The following is a 19,007-nucleotide window of genomic DNA, read 5'->3' on the forward strand; positions in this document are numbered from 1 at the left end:
GATAATAGATAGGAAAATTTGCCATATAAGCTGTGATATATTTTGCAAATAGTAGAGTACAAAAGAGACAGGTGAGGCCAACCTGCATTTCAGGCCAACCTCTGATACTTCCTGTGATACTGTGATCTTGAGCAAGTCACAGAACACCTCTTTGCCTATCTTTCCTTAGCTGTAAGTTAGTGTATTTAAGATTCACTGCACAAGGCTATGGTGAGAATTAGATGAAGTTACATGTGGGAAAGTACTTTGGAAAATAAAAAGAATGCTATAGAAAGATGGGATGTGATGTTATTGCTCTCAGCTTAGATTTGGTCCATTTTTCTTTAAGAAGAGACTTTAGAATAAGAGATGGAGTGGTGAGTTCTTAAACTCACCAGGTCATTATTACTGCAAGTTGTAAATCACGTGGAGAGGTCTTTAACTCAGTAACAGTGATTTATGGCACTACTGTTGATCCAAAAGCACCTCTCCAATATTCACCCACATGTCCTGATGGCTCCAGAGAGAAGTTCATGGTGCCAGCAGTGGTAATGTTGATGCCCATGGGGCCATGTGTCCTTAATTAAACCTGTAAGAATGGTATTTTACTCTCCTCAACCTCTTCCCCCAGTGCTGTCATCCCAGAGTCTCCCCTGGTTATCCTGTAAAAAGAGATTCATTTAACCAGCCTGTGGAGACTCTCAGGAATTTGCAGGAATTGGGAAGGAAAAGTCTTTGGCCCAGCACACTCCTTTCCTGGCCCAGTTCTGGGTTTTGTAATTGAGAAGGGATAAGGAGGGTTTGGAGTGAGTCCAGGACCCGACACTGAAAGCATTGAGAGGAGTTGAGCGAGCTCTGGTGGGAGGGGCCAGGACTGCTTCGCCTGGAAAGGAGCAGGCCACAGCGGGACTCTATGGGCAGATGCTTCCACAGAGGCAGTCTTTCCACCATGTCTGCTGCAGAAGAGAGTGACTTTACCTCAAGGGTTATAGTTATGGAGACTGAAGAACTGTCTGCCTAAGCTAGTGAATGCTGTGGACACATTTATGAAGGTTCTACCAAGTTCTTCTCTAGAGATTTTGAAGAACAAGATTGGGTCTCTCTTAATCTGAAATATTACAGAACATGTCTCCCCCGCTGCCCCGCCGAGGCAGAGGCTTGATTCAGATATGAAGAAGGGAAAAGCTGAGACAAGGGAACCATACCTGATTGTCCTACCTTGTCTATTGTGACTAACAGAGCCAGGTGAAGGTGGGAGAGAGATTGAGTAACTGAGCTGACTTCCCTGTTTACCTTCCCTTCCCTGTGCCCTGTGAGGGGACCCCAGCATTTGTGACAGCGTTTATCACACTTACTTCCTCTCCTTAGACTGAGCTCTTCAAAGGCAGAGCCTTGGTCTTCACCCCTGTGTCTCCAGCCCCTAACATAATACCTGACACGTAGTAGGGCTCAGCAAATATTTGTTGAATGAGTGCACAGATATGAATAACTCCTTTGACAGGCAGAGGTCAAGTCAACAGAAACCTCAATGCTGGAGACACTGACAGAAACCCCATTTAAAAGCCAGTTGACCAGCCCAACCTGTGAGTGCTATTGAACTGTTCACCATAAAATAGTAAGGGAAGCCTGAGTTCAAACTTCAGCATTCGTAGTGAGACTATTTTCAGCTTTCTCAGAGACAGCATCTGTAAATAATCAGGCAGAAGCCTTTTATAAAACAACACAGAAAAACCTCAAAGACTATTCTAAGGCTGCAACATTTAAACAAGATTTTAACCCATGGGGACGCCAAGATCAACACGGAGCTTCCTGAACATAAAAGCCTGGAATGTCATAGCAGTGTGGGGGCAAAAGCTATGATCGCATTTCCCCTTTTCTAAATTATATACTGCTTAGTGTTAATGTGAGCGGAGGGCTGGGACAGAGACCGCCCTGTGGGTTACGTAAGTAAATCTCCTTGCACCCTCCATCTCAGCTGTAATGCAGCATCCATGGTGACAGTGGTTGGAGGGAGTCACCAGGCTGGCTGGACTGACGGAAGGCAAAAGGTCACTTGTAGGTCATGCCATGATTTAAGTACTTGATGTAATTTATAACTGGGCTTTTGCCCTATGTAGAAAAATGATCAGGGACATTTGTTGTGTAATTTCTTCTCTCACTAGAAGATGTTGTTCTTAAAACTGAGTTTAGTGGCAGCTATGAAAGACCATCTGTAGCACATTCCAAAATCACTTTCTTTTCCTTCCCAATTGGAAAGAGGGACAAGAAACCAAATGAACCCTTTAGCTCTCTCAACCTGCATGATTGTTGCCTGAGGAGGAGAGACAGGTCTCTAGGTCACATCTTTCCCTGTCCCTGTATTAGGGACCACATCAGCCAACCTCAATTATAAACAAGTGAAAACAGAGTGCTCCTAAACCAATCTTACTATCAACCTTACTATGTGTGTGGCCAGTATGATATAAAAATCTGCCCATTTCTCAAGTTACCTGCAACGTTACTTCTTAAGGCTCTTCCAGGGAGACCTGCACTAATAATGAGTCGTCATGTCTTGTTACCTGGGCGAGCTAATATTTGAACAACTATCATAACACCTGACAGTTGATACAACTAACTTTAATTCCTTAAATCATTTTAATTCTTTAAATCCAAAAGGATTTTTGAGGTTATTTTCTTAAAAAATGAGAACGTTATTTGGAAAAATAGTACACATATTCATTTTAATTCGTGTGTTCTGGACTTGAGGATAAGGCTACATCTTCATTTTTGTACTCCTAGTTGGTGTAGTGTTTGGAAGATGGTCTAAGCCCAATAAATATTTTTTGAATCACTGAGTGAGAGGAATATTTACAGAGCAGAAGCCTCTGTGCTGGTTGGCTGTGAGTCCAGTGGTGTCTTCTTTCTGCAAACTCTGAAAATGTGTATAAACAAAAAGATCAGAGTGAGAATTTAAAAAGAACATTTATTATAATTTTCAATAATATGTACTTTTTAAACTCATGAATACCATATCTGAAATTGTTCATGGACACACATACACCCCCGACACTTCCCATAGGTACATGCTTAGACTGTCATGCATAGACTGTGTGTGAGTGCATGTATATATATCAATGGTTTTTTTTAAAAGATACGGAAAATATAGTTAACAGTAGTTATCTCTAAAGAAGGAGTAAATTTGGGAAAGATAAAGGGTACTTTCACAATTTAGCTTATATGTTTCTCATTTTCAAATTCTTCCTATGAGTATGCATTTGTATATCTCAGTTCTTAACACATGGTCTGGCACTTAGCAAACATTAAATCAATGTTAAACACACACATAAAGTGAATCAGTGAATGGAGTGACATGTAAATTATACTCAAAACATTTGACTTTGAGAGAGTTAGGAGTAGAATGGTGATAAGGAAATTGAACTGAAGACTTAGGAAAGAGAGGGCATCATCTGGGTCTATCAACGAAAGAAGCCATCAGAAATATAGGAATAGTTTTGGGTTGCTATTGATAAATATATTTTCCAATTAAAAAAAAAACAAAATGGCCCCAAATTTACTGCCCACTATTAGCAAATAACATAGTATTATGTAGAGTAACATGGTATTACACATAATTGTATGTGTTCCTCTGGGCTTATATATTGCCTGAACAAAGGCCAGTGGCTTGGCAAGAAGGCCACTAACTTTGGTGATCTGTTAACCTGATAGGGCTGGACAGGCATGGCTTCCTGAAAGGCCTTTGTACTCACAGTCCTGTTCAGGTAACGCTGGTTTGCCGCATCAAATAAAGAACTAATGAGACCATCTGGGGAAGGAGACAGCAATCTAGTGGTTCAAGCATCAGTCATTTGGCCTGTCCATGAGCTTGATATCCAGAAACTGACATGATGCGTGAGAATGTTTAACCCCAATCCAGCTGGCATGACCCCAATGCAAGAAACCCTTTCTTGGCCCCTCATCTAGGAAATGAGTTGGCAGTATTTAAAAATGCTTGAATGGCAACTTGGAGTCTATTTGAAGAAGCTGGTAGAAAGATCCCAATGGCAGGAATGTCCAGATAAGATTACCACCAGTAGTCGGTTGCTGAAATCACTTAAGTATTTTGATCAGGTGAAAAAAGTGCCACTTAGCTTCAGTCTGGGTGGCAGAGAGTCCTTTTAAATGTAGCTGCAGCGCAGACGTTCTGTGCATTACTCATGCTGTGAAGTACGTGATTTAAGCCACTGACTTCCTAAATTAAAGACACAAAAAGGCAGACATGTAATTCTTTTAATTACACCTCCAAATTTCTCCTACATTCCTTTGAGTTTGTCTCCTGTTTGTCCGTGTTTGCCTGTTTGATCAACCTACCAGCAGAAGATGAGCAGCGGTGAAGGTAGAGGATCTGTAAGAGGATAAAAGACTTGACTTAATTTGTTTTCACTATAGGAAAATGAAGGCAGTGTTTTTGGAAGTTGAGAAGATAAGAAATCTGATTTCTGCTGATAGTAGAGCATTTCAAGGCAGAACTGAGACATAATGTTTGCATGTTTTTTTGGTATCTGCTGTCCACTAACATGGGTTACTAATAAAACATATTTGACTTATATCACCAGACAAGAAGGTTCAATTTTATCTTGTATTTCTAGTAAAGTACAGCCTTCTAACCTTAACATGTAGTTTTCGTAACTCAGCAAGAGACAGGCTGCACTTTCAGAAGGTTTGTAGTCATGAACAACTTAAAGCTGTGTGTACTTTTTAAAACTATGCAACCATTTAGATATTTATTTGTAGGAACTAATTGAAGTAGGTACTTAGAAAGCCATGTAAGTTTGTTTTCTGCTAGATGACATGAGAAACTGAATTTTGGAATTAAGCAGCTAAGTTTCTCTCCTCTTTCTCACCTGTTCCCCTTTGTAAGGACGGGGACATGATGACTTCTTTTACTGTCACAGTTTCTGGGTTGGTTTTCTGATTATAATGGGAGACGTGCTAACCCATCTGTACTCCCAGACTAGGCCTCACTGACATCAGTGCACCAGTCTGAAGGTTGTTAGGTCTCTGTGCCAAGAAAAGCCTCTCTCTAATCCCACGGTCATTAAACTAGTGTAACCTCACCCACCCCAGATTTCTCCCCCAGGTACACTTGACCTCAGCTAAGTCTTTGAACATGTAACCCTTTGAGTGATGTTCTAAGAATGTCCATGTTGGATATGGCCTGGTAAGAGAAGGCTACAATCTTTATTGGGGTTTCTGAGGGAAAGGAAGGGCAGAGCAGGATAAATAGGATTGGCTAGTTTGAATAATTTCTGAGGGATTTTGGCAATGGGGATGGTCTCTAGTTGCCTGGTACCTGGCCCTGGGATGATTAAGGCAGAGGAATATTGTAGCCAGGGTGAAGGGAACAGAATGAGGAAGTCTGGCTCTGGATTGGTTAGTTTGCATATCAAAGGCATGCTCCCAGCTGGGCCCTTTGCTATCTCCAAGAATTGGCTATCCCCAGGGGAGGGGGCAGTCTCTTTTCAGCTAGAAAGGGTTTTTTTAAGGTGTCAAAACATAATAATGTACAGAAAATAAAAAAAATACATACAATACAAATGAGTTTAACATATCTGTCTGAATCTTTCTTAGTTACCTTTTGTGGGTTTGCATGAGTATTTGTCAAATTATGTTATAAAGTGATTTGCCTTTAGTGGTCTACATGATTTCAAATGAATGGTACGGTATTTATACAGTCCTAAGTTACTGTCCAATACCAACTTTAACCTCGACTGTGGCAGGCAATCCAGAGCCCTCTTCCCCTCACCCAGAAACTTTTTGAGGGCTCTTATTAATTAGCCTTTTAGACCTCTTTTTTTTTCTTTTTCTTTTTTTTCAGATTTCTGCAGAAGAGATTTTAGCCTACATAGATTTTGTTGCTTTACAAAACTTAATGAGGCTTTTCCCCTTTTCACCGTACTTGGAAATACTGAGGACTCATTCCAGTTACCCATAATTTCTCAGACACCCACTGGCAGCTAGCCATAGGAAAATGTTTTCCTGTTCTAGGACTGAGGCAACTGTGGGGCTGAAGTTTCATTTTGGTGACACACACACTCGTAAATAACCATCAGATATTTTATCATTTCATGTTTGGATGATTTTCCAGTTATCTATTTTATCTATTGCTGTGAAACAAACCACTCCAAAACATGGTGGCATAAAGCAGTTTATTACTCTTATATCTCTGGTCTGTGGGTTCAGGATTCTGTGCAGCTCGCCTCTGCAGCACCACCCTGGGGTTTCAGCTGGGATCATAGGAATGGCTGGAACTGGAAAACTTGGGGGCAGCAGGGCAGGTCTCTCTCCTCATATGGTCTCTCCAAGTGACTAAGTGCAAGCTTTCTCACAGAACAGCAGCCTCAGGGTAGCCTTCTGACATGGTTGCTCTGGGCTCCAAAAACAATTCTTCAGGAATCAGAAAGGGGAAGCTGCTGGTCTCTTAAGGCTGAGCCTGGAAATTGGCAGGCTACGGCATTCTTTCTGCCATATTGGTTAGGTTGGTTAAGTTTTCACAGAGACACCCACACCCCACCCTGCAGATTCCAGGGCAGAGGACAGACTTCACCTCTCAGTTGGAAGATTAGCAAAGAATCTGTGGTTATCTCTACTCTACCGCATGGCGTTTAGCATATCGACAAAAAGAAGATTATTTTTATCTCACTCTGTACCTACCTTAGAAAAGTAGATATTCAGCTGTAGCTCATTTCAGAGTTCTCTCTCTATGAAGATTGTTGACTGTTTGATGGAAAAATTTTGACTTCAGACTCAAATTATGACTTGGTAATCATCTAAACTATATACAGTGTATAGTAGGATATCCAAATGTATATCCTTGCACTTATTGGATATTTTCCAAAGAATTTTAAGATGTATTAAATGATTCTTACATCTGTGCTTGAGTATTACTGCCTTCATTTTGTTCATGAGGAAGTGGAGGCTCTGAGTAGTTACGTGTCCCACATTACATGGCTACTCATGGTGGCAGAGACAGGACCAGAATTAGGTTAGCTGTATACTTTTCACTGATGGCATCTTTGTATTCCTTAATATAGATAAAAGGAAGTCAACGACCATGATAAGAACTTTTAATAAATTTCATCATTTTGGGTGTTAATTTCCTGAAATGAAGAAAAGATCTTTGGTTTCAAGTACATGCTTAGTGTTTGACAGCTCTTAGAGACTTTGTCCCACATGCTGATCTCATGAGAGGTATTGTTAAAGCACCATTTTTCAGATGAGGAAACAGAAGTACAGAGAGGTTAAGTAAACTGCTTGTGGATTGGTCACATGGCTGACTGGTAGAGCTAGTGCCCACGCCCAGAACTTGAAACTCTGAATCTTGTCATGTCTACCTCTTGAATCCCCACTACCCCACACCCATACACCCTGTTTCTTGGCCTTGGAAGTCTTAGGACAGCATACAAATGGCTCAGTTGTATAGACCAGGACCAGCCTTCTCAGGGACAAAAATGGAGGCCTCAGAGGACTGAAAGAGCAGTGAGAGAAAGGCATAAAAGAACAGGGCAGCACTGGCATTATTAGAGGAAATGGGGAACACTCTAATTGCAGGCAGTTTCAACTTTGACTGTTTCCAGGAAAAGCTAATACTGTTATGATTTCTCCTGATGCATGTGAAATCAGTTGCTATAGCAATGACCAGTGTTTGTTGGAACTTGCTGACAGCAGCAGGCCTTAGGAGTAAAATCTCTCTGTTAATCATGCTTCTGATGCTGATAGTAATGAACTTGGATCCACCATCTCAGCCCCTCTACCATGTCCATTTCCCACCATGATCTCCTGGCCAGAAGGAAGGGCAAGACAAGTCTCTGCTCATGTCACTAGATAGACATGTTGACAATGGCCTTGGGAACATGGTTCAGCTGTGGCCATGTTCTAGGGAAGGAGAGCCAGGCTGATGATAGGGAAAATGAGGAGTTTGGAGCCCAAGTCTGAACCGATCTTGGTAAATGTTTGGGTAGATCCAATATCGTCCATACATCTGTAGATGTCGCAAAGAGACTAGGAAATAAATTATTTTGTTATTTGTTCAAGCTGAAACAACATTAGCAAACATTTCCATTTTTCCATTGAGATGTAAGCAGATGTTGGCAGTAAGCTACAGGACACATTTCCCGGTTCCACATTCCTTCCCCACTGCCACAGCGGCCCTCTTTCACTCCTCAAGCTTCTACTTGTGTTGGGATCTCTGCAGTAGCTACTCCCTCTCCCCAGTGATCTTGTATGACTAGCTCCTTGTTAGTCAGAGCTCTGCTTAATAACCACTTCCTGACTTAGTTTTAAATTATTGTTATTGATTTAGGGGTTTTTTAGGTATAATTGACATACGACATTATATTCGTTACAGGTATACAACTTAATCATTTGATATCTGTATACATTGGGAAATGATCACCACAAATGAACTAGTTTACATCCATCACCTTATGTAGCGACATTTTTTTTTCTTGTGATGAGAACTTTTCAGGTTTACTGTCTTAGCAACTTCCAAATATGCAATACAATATTGTTAACTATAGTCATTGTACTATACATTACATCCCCATAATGTATTTATTTTATAACTAGAATTTTGTACTCCCTGCCTCTGGAAATCACTGGTCTATTCTCTGATTCTATGAGCTTGATTTTTTGTTTGTTTTTTAGATTCCTTATAAGTAAGATCATATGTTATTTGACTTTCTTTGACTTATTATACTTAGCATAATGCCCTCAAGGTCCATCCAAGTCGTTGCAAATGGCAAGATTTCATTCTTTTTTCTGATTGAATAATAATATGTATGTGTGTGTGCGTACACACACACACACACACACACACACACACACACAGAAGTAGAATTGCTGGATCATATGGTACTTCTATTTTTAATTTTTTGAGGAACCTCTATACCATTTTCCAGAGTGGCTGCACCAATTTACATTCCTACCACCAGTGCACAAGAGTCCTTTTTCTCTACATCTTTACCAACACTTGTTATTTTTTGTCTTTTTGGATATAGCCATTTTAACAGATGTGGGGTGTTTTATCTCATTGCAATTTTGATTTGTATTTCCTTGAGGATATCTGGTGTCCATCTTTATATCTTCTTTGGAAAAATATCTATTTAGATCCTCTGCCTATTCTTTAATCAGATTTTTTTGAGTTTTTGTTCATTTCTTTGTTTTGCTATTGAGTTAAAGGAATTCTTTATATATTTTGGATATTAACCCCTTACCAGATATATGATTTGCAAATATTTTCTCCCATTTCATAGGTTGCCCTTTTATTTTGTTGATGATTTCCTTCACTGTGCAAAGGTTTTTAATTTGGTGTAGTCCTACTTGCTTATTTGTGCTTTTTTTTTTTAAACATTTATTTATTTTTGAGAGACAGATAGAGACAGAGCATGAGCAGGGGAGGAATGGAGAGAGAGGGAGACACAGAATCCGAAGCAGGCTCCAGGCTCCGAGCTGTCAGCACAGAGTCCCACGCGGGGCTTGAACTCATGAACTGTGAGATCATGACCTGAGCCGAAATCGAGTTGGATGCTAACCGACTGAGCCACCCAGGTGCCCCAGCTTATTTTTGCTTTTGTTGTCAGATTAAAAAAACACAACCTATGTCAAGGAGCTTACACCAGTGTTTTCTTCAAGGAATTTTATGGTTTCAGATCTTACATTCAAGGTCTTAGATCATTCTGAGTTAATTTTTGTGTATTGTGTAAGATACTTTCTAGTTCCATTCTTTTGCATATGGCTGTCAGTTTGTCCAGTCATCCATCCATCCATCCATCCAATTATTTATTGAAGAGATTGCCCTTCCTCATTGTATATTCTCAGTTTCTTTGTCATAATTGACCATATATGTGCAGGTTTATTTCTGGTCACTCTGATCTGGTCTTTTGATGTGTGTCAGTTTTATGTCAATACCATACTGTTTTGATTACTGTGGCTTCAAAATATAGTTTGAAATCAGGGAGCATGATGCCTCTAGGTTTCTTCTTCTTTTTAAATTTGCTTTGGATATTCGCATCTCTTGTGGTTCCACACAAATTTTAATATTGTTTATTTCTGTGAAAAATGCCATTGGAACTTCAATGGGGATTGCATTGACTCTATAGATTGCTTTGGGTAGTATGGGTTATTTTATTTTATTTTATTTTATTTTATTTTATTTTATTTTATTTTATTTTATTTTATATGGACATTATAACAACATTAACTCATTGAATCCATGAACACAGAATATTTTTCTATTTATTTATTTCCATTAATTTCTTTCATTGATGTCTTAAAGTTTTCAGTGTACAACTCTTTCACCTACTTGGTTAAATTTATTCTTAAGTATTTTGTTATTTTTGATGCCATTGTAAAGGGGATTGTTTTCTTAATCTTTTTCTGATAGTTTGTGATTACTGTATAGAAATGGAACAGATTTTTGTATCGTGCAATCTTACTGAATTCATCCATTAGTTCTAACACTTTTTTGGTGGAGTTTAGTGTTTTCTATATATAATATCACATCATCCGCAAATGACAATTTTCTTCTTCCTTTCCAATTTGGATGTCTCTTATTTCCTCTTCTTGCCTAATTGCCCTGGCTTGGATTTCCAATGTTATGTTGAATAAAAGTAGTCAGAGTATACATCCTTATCTTATTCCTGATCTTAGAGGAAAAGCTTTCAGCATTTTACCATTGAGTATAATGTTAGCTGTGGGCTTGTCATATGTGGCCTTTATTATGTTGATATACTTTCCCTCTATACATACTGTTGAGAGTTTTTTATTGTTGAATTTTCTCAAATGCTTTTCTGCATCTATTGAGATGATCATATGATTTTTATCCTTCATTTTATTATGTGATGTATCATAATGATTGATTTTTGTGGAGTTGAACCATTGTGCATCCCTGGAATAAATCTTACTTGATTATGGTGTATGATCACCATATTATTTGATATATTATTGAATTCAGTTTGCTAATATTTTATTGGAGGTTTTTACATTTATGTTCATTAAGGATATTGATGTGTGATTTTTTTTTTTTTTTTTTTTGGTGCCATACATGTCTGGTTTTGGTATCAGGGTAATGCTGGCCTTATAAAATGAGTTTGAAAGAACTCTCTCTTCTTCTATTTTTTTGGAAGAGTTTAAGAAGGATTGGTATTCTTTGGATGTTTGGTAGAATCACTAGTGAAGCCATCTGGTCCTGGACTTTTGTTTGTTGGGAGGTTTTTGATTACTGATTCAGTTCCTTACTAGTAACCATTCTTTTCAGATTTTCTGTTTCTTCATGATTCTGTCTTGGCAAGTTATATGTTTCTAGGAATTTATTCATTTCTTCTCGGTTGTCAGGTAGTAGTCTCTTATAGTCCTCTGTTATTACCGTGGTAGCAGTTGTAATGTCTTCTTCATTTCTGATTTATTTATTTGAGTTTTCTCTCTTTTTTCTTGGTGAGCCTAGCGAAAGGCTTGTCAATTTTATCTTTTCAGTGGACCAACTCTTAATTTCATTGATCTTTTCTATTATCTTTTTAGTATCTATTTTATTCATTTTGGCTCTGATATTTATTTCTTTTCTTCTACCAACTTGTACTTTGTTTTTCTTTATCTATTTCTTTGAGGTATAAAGTTAGGTTGTTTGAGATTTTTGCTTGTTTTTTTTTTTTTTTTGAAATAGTATTCATTGCTATGAATGTCTCTCTTAGGACTGCTTTTACTGTATCTCATAAATTTTGGTTTGTTGTATTTGCATTTTTATTTGTCTCAAGGAATTTTTAAATTTCTTCTTCAACCCATCAGTAGCATGTTGTTTAATCTTCACATAGTTGTGAATTTTCCAGTTTTCTTGTAATTAATTTCTACTTTTACACCATTGTGGTCAGTAAAGATGCTTGATATTATTTCAGTTCTTCTTAAATTTATTAACACTAGACCTAAGATATTATCTATCCTGAACATAGTGAGTGTTCCATGTGCCCTTGAGAAGAGTGTGTGTTCTATTGCTTTTGGAGAGAATGTTCTGTATATATAGGTTAGGTCCATCTGGTCTAACATGTTGTTAAGGCAGATGTTTCCTTGTTGACTTTTCTGCCTAGATGATCTGTTAGCCTCCTGATTTCTGAAGGACCCAATGTAAAGTAGCCACTTTGATTCTCAGTGTAATACTATTTGAAATTTTCATGTTATTTTATTTATTTTGCGTCTCTTCCCAACCCCCATACTCTGTCTCAGAGGCAGGTTCATGGAGAAGGGACCTTGTCTGTTGGTCACCACTAGAACCCAGAGAACAATGCCTGGCCCAGGTCTCAACAAATACATGTAAAATTAATGAACTCTTCCTAGTTACTGCAGTTCTTTAAACCAGGTATACTTTCCCACACATCAATACCTTTGCACATGCTGGACCCTCTACCTGGAGTGCCCTTTTCCTCCCTTCTTCTTTTTCTATAACCCCCCAATTTGTTTACCAAACTTTATCTTGTGCTGTCCAGAATGTGGGCAAGATGAATGTTCTAACTTTAATTTTATTATTACTATTACTATTATTATTATTATTATTATTGTTATTATTATTATTATTTACATACTTTAGGTGAAGAGATCTGTCACTCTGATTGTTAGAGCAAAAGATCTATCCTCTGGTTAAGGACTTCAGTCTTCACTAGAGCTGGTACTTTCCCATGACACATTCAAGAGAAGCATGTGAACAGTGCCTGCACAGCAGGTCATGGAAGAGACCCAAAGCCTCATTGTGTGGATGGAAATTTGAAGTTATCTCCCTGCTCTTAACAGGAGAGATTCCCTACTAGAGAGGAGGCACAGAAGCCACTTTCAATGGCTTGTGAAGTTCTTGTAGGATATAATAACAAGATATTTAAATAAAATGTTGGGAGAGCAGTTAGAGATGTATAACTCCTAGATATTGTGACAGTATCTCTCAGTACATCCCTTTTCAACCTCTGACTTTATTCATCTTTCTTTTCTTTTTTTCCTCTACATCAGATAATCTCATGAAACTCAGTTCTGCTTAATGTTGGAATCATCTACAATAACCAGCATGTGATAAGTACTTCACTAGATATTCCTGGCTGCTCTTTGTTAGCTTTTGCTTTTTCCTTAAACAGTTCTCAAACTGAATTTTTTGTGGGTCAGTACAGGTAACATGTTCATTTTGAAATTTGATCTGTTGGACCTTCTTGTTTCTTTAACAGCAAAAAAGGAACTGGAGAATCTAGAAAGAGTTTTAAAAGTCATCTCTCCACCCTAAAAATATTTCACCCACATCTCCTAGCATGATGATAACTCAGTTGAGGGCAGTGAAAATCAGTAGCCTGACCAGGAACTAGTGCTGTTGATTGTCATTTCTTATTTATTTTTCTTCAGTCCAACTTATTTTAAGCCTAACGTATTCAACACCAGAGTATTGAGTAGTTGAAGAAAGACAGATGTGAATTACAACATAATTAGGTTCATATGTCAGGATGATAGGCAACTGAATAACCTCCATGTTATTGCACATTTATCCAGAAAAGCTGTGCTAATTATTCTATTTTTCTGGGCCTCCATTTCTTATCTTCAGATTAATAGATCAAACTAGTTGATAATTAAAACTTCTCCTACCTCTAAGGGTCAGCGTTTGCATGAGTGTTTATTTTTTGCTTGTTTTGTTTTGCTTTTGCTTACTTTCCTTACTAGTTTGCAAGTCATCTCTGAAGCATTAAATTTTAACTTAAATTTTGTTTTGAAATCATTGTAAATTCTTATGCAGTTGTAGGAAATAATACAGAGTAAGCTTGTGTATCCTTTACCCAGTTTCCCCCAGTGGTAACATCTTGCAGAACTATAGGACACTATCACAATCAGGATTTTGGCAATGGTAGAGTCAAGATACAGAAAATGTCCTTTGTCACAAGGTTCCCACACATTTCCCTTATATAGATAGCTTTACTAACTTCCTTCCCTTCCACCTTCTCGTAATCCCTGGCAATCACTAATCAGTAGTCCATTTCTATAATTCTGTCATTTCAAGAAATGTATAAATAGGATTGTACTATAACCTTTCATGGTTGACTTCCCCCTCCACACACACACACTGAGCATTCTGTGTAGCCTCATTAAGATTGTTGTGTGTATCAGTACTTCCTTCCTTTTTTATTGTTGAGTAATATTCCATGGGATAGTCATTCATTCACTGAAGGACATCTGATTTGTTTCCAGTTTGTGGCTATTATGAATAAATCTGCTATAAACATTCATTTACAGATTTTTTTTGTGAACGTAAGTCTTCCTTTTTTTCTGGGATAAATGCCAAAGGAATGCAATTCCTGGATCATTATAGTATTTGCATATTTAGTTGTTTAAGAAACTCCCAACTTTTTTTCAGAGTGACTGCACTATTTTACATTCCATTCACATTCTAGAGTGATCTAGTTTTTCCACACCCTCACTAGTGTGTGTCACTATTTATTTTAGCTATTTTGATAGATGTGTAGTGGTATATATTATTGTGGTTTTAATGTACATTACCGTCATGGCTAGTGATGGTGGATATCTAATGGCTGATGATGTTGGATATCTTGTAATTTACATGACTCTAATGGCTGCTGATGTTGGTTTTAATTTACATCATTCTAATGGCAGGTGATGTTGGATGTGCTTATTTGCCATCTGTCTATCTTTTTGGCAAAATGTCTCTTCATGTTCCTTTGAATGTCTCTTCATGTTTGCCTATGTTCCAATTGAAAAATTTTGGGGTTTTTTTTTTTGGTTGTTGTTCTTGAGTTTCTGAAAATGCCTTATACATTCTATATTAGTTCTTTGTTTGAATATATGGTTTGCAAATATTTTCTCCCTCTCTCTAGCTTGTCTTTTCAGCTTCTTAGATAACAGGACTTTTTTCCAAAGGCAAAGGTTTTAATTTTGGTGAAGTTCAACTTACCAGTTTTTTTTAATGTATCTTGCTTTTCGTGTAAAGTCTAAGAACTCTTTACCTAACTAAAGAGCCTAAAAATGTTCTTCTATTACTTTTTCTTTATAAGTCTTTTGTTTTATGTTTAAGTCTGTGATGCATTCAAGTTAAGTTTTATATCAGGTGTGAGAATTGCTTGTCAATATCCAATTGCTTCAGCATAGTTTGTTGAAAATGCTAAATTTCCTCTTTTGAATGGCTTTTGTGCCTTTGTCAAAAATCAGGTGGGCATGTTTGGGGTCTGTTTCTGGGTTCTCTGTTCTGAATCACGTATGCAGTACAATCTTGATTACTGTAGTTATATAAAGCTTTGAAATAGGGTAAATTGATTCCTCTGACTTGATGATTCCTTTTCAAAATTGTTTTAGCTATTTCAATTCCTCCACTCCTTCTTGGGAGCTTTTAAATTATGAATTCATGGGGTGCCTAGGTGGCTCAGTTGGTTGAGTGGGCGACTTTGGCTCAGGTCATGATCTCACGGTTCGTGAGTTCAAGCCCTGTGTTGGGCTCTGTGCTGACAGTGCAGAGACTGCTTTGGATTTTCTGTTTCCCTCTCTCTCTGTCCCTCCCCTGCTTGCACTCACACTCTCTCTCAAAAGTGAACAAACATTCAAAAAATAAATAAATTAGGGGCTCCTGGGTGGCTCAGTCAGTTAAGTGTCCGACTTCAGCTCAGGTCATGACCTCAGCATTCGTGAGTTTGAGCCCGTGCCCCACATCAGTCTCAGTGCTGACAGCTTAAATCCTGGAGCCTGCTTCCAATTTTGTGTGTGTCTCTTTCTCTGCTCCTCCCCAGCTTGCACTCTGTGTCTCAGAAATAAGTAAACATAAAAATTAAAATAAATAAATAAATAAATAATAAATTCATTTTCCTCAATACATATAGGAATACATATATTATTTCATGTTAAGTGGGTTGTGGTAGTTTGGGTTTCTTTGAGGAATTTGTTCATTTCATAGAAGTTGTCAAATTTATTCATGTAGAATTGTTCTTAATATTGCTTTATTATCCTTTTGATGTCTGCTGGGTCTGTAGTGATATCCCATTTTTTTCCTGATACTGTTGGTAGTTTACATATATATTTTTTGTCGATCCTACTGAAGTGAATTTTTTGTCACTTTTATTATCTTGGCAAAGAACCAGCTCTTCAGTTTACTATTTTCTCTACTGTTTTTGCATTTTAATATTCATTGGTTTCTGCTCTTATCTTGATTATTTCCTTCCTTCTGCTTGCTTTGGGTTTATTTTGTTTCTTTGTAGGTTCTTGAGCAGGGAGCTTAGATTATTGATTTCAGACTTTTCTTCTTCTTTTTTAGTTTATTTATCTATTTTGAGAGAGAGAGAGAGAGAGAGCGCGAGCAAGCATGAACTAGAAGGGGTAGAGAGAGAGGGAGAGAGAGAATCTCAAGCAGGCTCTGTGCTCTCAGCATGGAGCCTGATGCGGGCTCAATCCCACAAACTGAGAGACCATGACCTAAGCTGATATGAAGAGTTAGATGCTCAACCTACTAAACCACTCAGGTGACCTCCTCCTTTCTAATGTACATATTTAGTGCTGTATATTTTCCTCTCAGCACTGATTTAGTTGTGTCCCACAAATATTGATATGTTGTATTTTCATTTTCATCAGTTCAATGTATTTCACTGAAATTTCCTTTTGACACATGGATTACTTAGCAGATTGTTATTTAGTGTCAGTGTTTGGAAATTTTACTGTTACCTTTCTGTTACTGATTTCTAGTTTGATTCCATTGTGATCAGAGAACACACTTTGTATGATTTCAACTCTTTTAAATTGATGATGTTTGTATTATAACTCAGGATTTGGTCTATCTTGATATACGTGCTGTGGGCACTTATAAAGAATGTATATCCTGCAGTTGTTGGGCAGAGTGTTCTAGAAATTATAATTAGATCCTGTTGGTTGTCGTTGGTGTTGAGTTCTTCTATGTCCTGCTGATTTGCTGTTGAAAATCATTTTCGAGGCGCCTGGGTAGTTTGGTGGGTTAAGCGTCTGACTTCAGCTCAGGTCATGATGTCATGGTCTGTGGGTTCGAGCCCTGCATTGGGCTCTGTGTTGACAGCTCAGATCCTGGAGCCTGCTTCGGATTCTGTGTGTGTGTCTCTCTCTGCCCCACCCCCACTCACTGTCTGTCTCTCAAAAAATAAATAAACATTAAAAAAAACTTAAAAAAAAGAAAATCAATTTCAACCAATTGTTGAAAGAATGGTGTTAAATTTCTCAACCATAATTCTTAAGTTGTTTATTTCTCCTTTCAATTTTATCAGTTTTTGCTTCACATATTCTGCAGTTCTGGTGTTTGGTGCACATACACTTAGGATTTCCAAGTCTTGTTGGAGTGACCCTGTTATTATTATGTAATATCCCTCTCTGTCTCTGGTCATTTTATTTTCTCTGAAGTCTACGTTATCGGATATTAATATAACCACTCCTGCTTTCCTTTGATAATATTTGTCTGATGTATCTTCTTCCATCCTCTTACTTGAATATACCTTCCTATATTGCTATATTTGAAATGAGTTTCTTGTAGATAACATATTCTTAAGTAACACTTTTAAATATGTTCTGCCATTCGCTATCTTTTAGTTGGTTTATTTAGATTGTTTGCACTTAATGGATTTATTGATATGTTAGGGCTTACATCAACTGTTTTATTTTTTTTGTCATTATTCTGTTTTCTTTTGTTTGTTCTTTTTTTTTTTTTTTTTTTTGCTTTTCAGTGGGTTATCTGAACATTTTTTAGAATTCCATTTTGACTTATTCATAATGTTTTTGGGTGTATCTTTTTGTATAGCTTTCTTTTGGTGGTTGCTCTGAATACTGTGTATCTACATAGTTTATCACAGCCTACTGCTATTTTCTTTTTACCAATTCAAATGAAGGTAGAAACCTTACCTCCCTTTACCTTTCTCCATTTATAATATACTTGTCTTAAATAGTTCATCTACATACATTTGGAACCAAATCAAACAGTCCTGTTAATTTTGCTTCACCATCAAACATAATTTAGAAAACTCCAAAGGAAGATAAAAGTCTATTGCATTTATCTTTTTTTTTGTTTGTTTACTGTCTCTTCCTTCTTGATGTTCCACAGTTTCTTTTATGTTTAGAGAACTTTCTTTAGCTGTTCTTTCAGAGTGGGTCTTTTAGCTACAACTTTTCTTGGTTTTCCTTCTTCTGAGAGTGTCTTCATTTCTCCATTCCTTCCTAAAGTATGTTTTTTCAAGGTATAGGATTCTGTATTCACAGTTGTTTTCTCTCGGCACTTGAAAAATCTTGTTCCCCCTTCCATATTCTCAGATGAGAAAACCACTGTTGTGTGAATTGCTTTTCCCCTGTAGGTAAAGTGTTGTTTCTCTCTTGCTGCTTTCAAAATATTTTCTTGTCTTTTGTTTTCAGAAGTTTAATGATGATGTGTGTTGGCATAGATTTCTTTGGCTTTATCCTGGTTGGGGTTCACTCAGCTTCTGAACTTGTAGGTTCTGTCTCTTGCCAAATTTGAGAAGTTTTCTCAGCCATTATTTCTTCAAGTACTTTTCTAGTTCCTCCTTCTTTCTCTTTTCCTTCAAGACTCTGCTGACATGAATGTTAGATTTTTCTAACAGATTCCTGAGGTTCTCTTCATTTTCTTTTTAATCTATTTTCTCTCTATTCAGATGGGTAGCTTTTATTCTTCTGTCTTCCAGTTCACTGTTTCTTTCCTCCGTTCCATCCATTCTGCTGTGGAGCCCTTCCAATGAGCTTTTTATTGTAGTTATTACATTTTTGTTTGTTTGAAGTTTCCATTTCATTTTTCTTTAGGTCATCTGGTTTTACACTTAAACTTTCTTTTTCTTTTCTAACTTTTTAACTTGTTTCATTTGAAATGTATTCATAATTGCAATACAAGAAGCAATTTATAGAAGCAATTTATAATGGCTGCTTTAAAATCTTTGTCAGGTAATCCTAAAATCTCTTGTCATCTCATTACTGGCAGCTGTTGATTGTTATTTTTTACTGAGTTTGAGATTTTTCTGCTT

At 37.4% G+C, this 19,007-nt stretch overlaps 1 protein-coding gene across 1 annotated transcript in view; it reads left to right on the plus strand.

Annotated features, from left to right (window-relative positions):
• The window catches only part of COLEC12 (collectin subfamily member 12), a 194,240-nt gene that overhangs the window by 73,324 nt on the left and 101,909 nt on the right, over positions 1-19,007 (plus strand). The gene's annotated exons all lie outside the window — the stretch shown is intronic.

Source organism: Puma concolor, chromosome D3, assembly GCF_028749965.1.
Source record: "Puma concolor isolate L17-30 chromosome D3, mPumCon1.1.hap2, whole genome shotgun sequence".
Classification (NCBI taxonomy): Eukaryota; Metazoa; Chordata; class Mammalia; order Carnivora; family Felidae; genus Puma; species Puma concolor.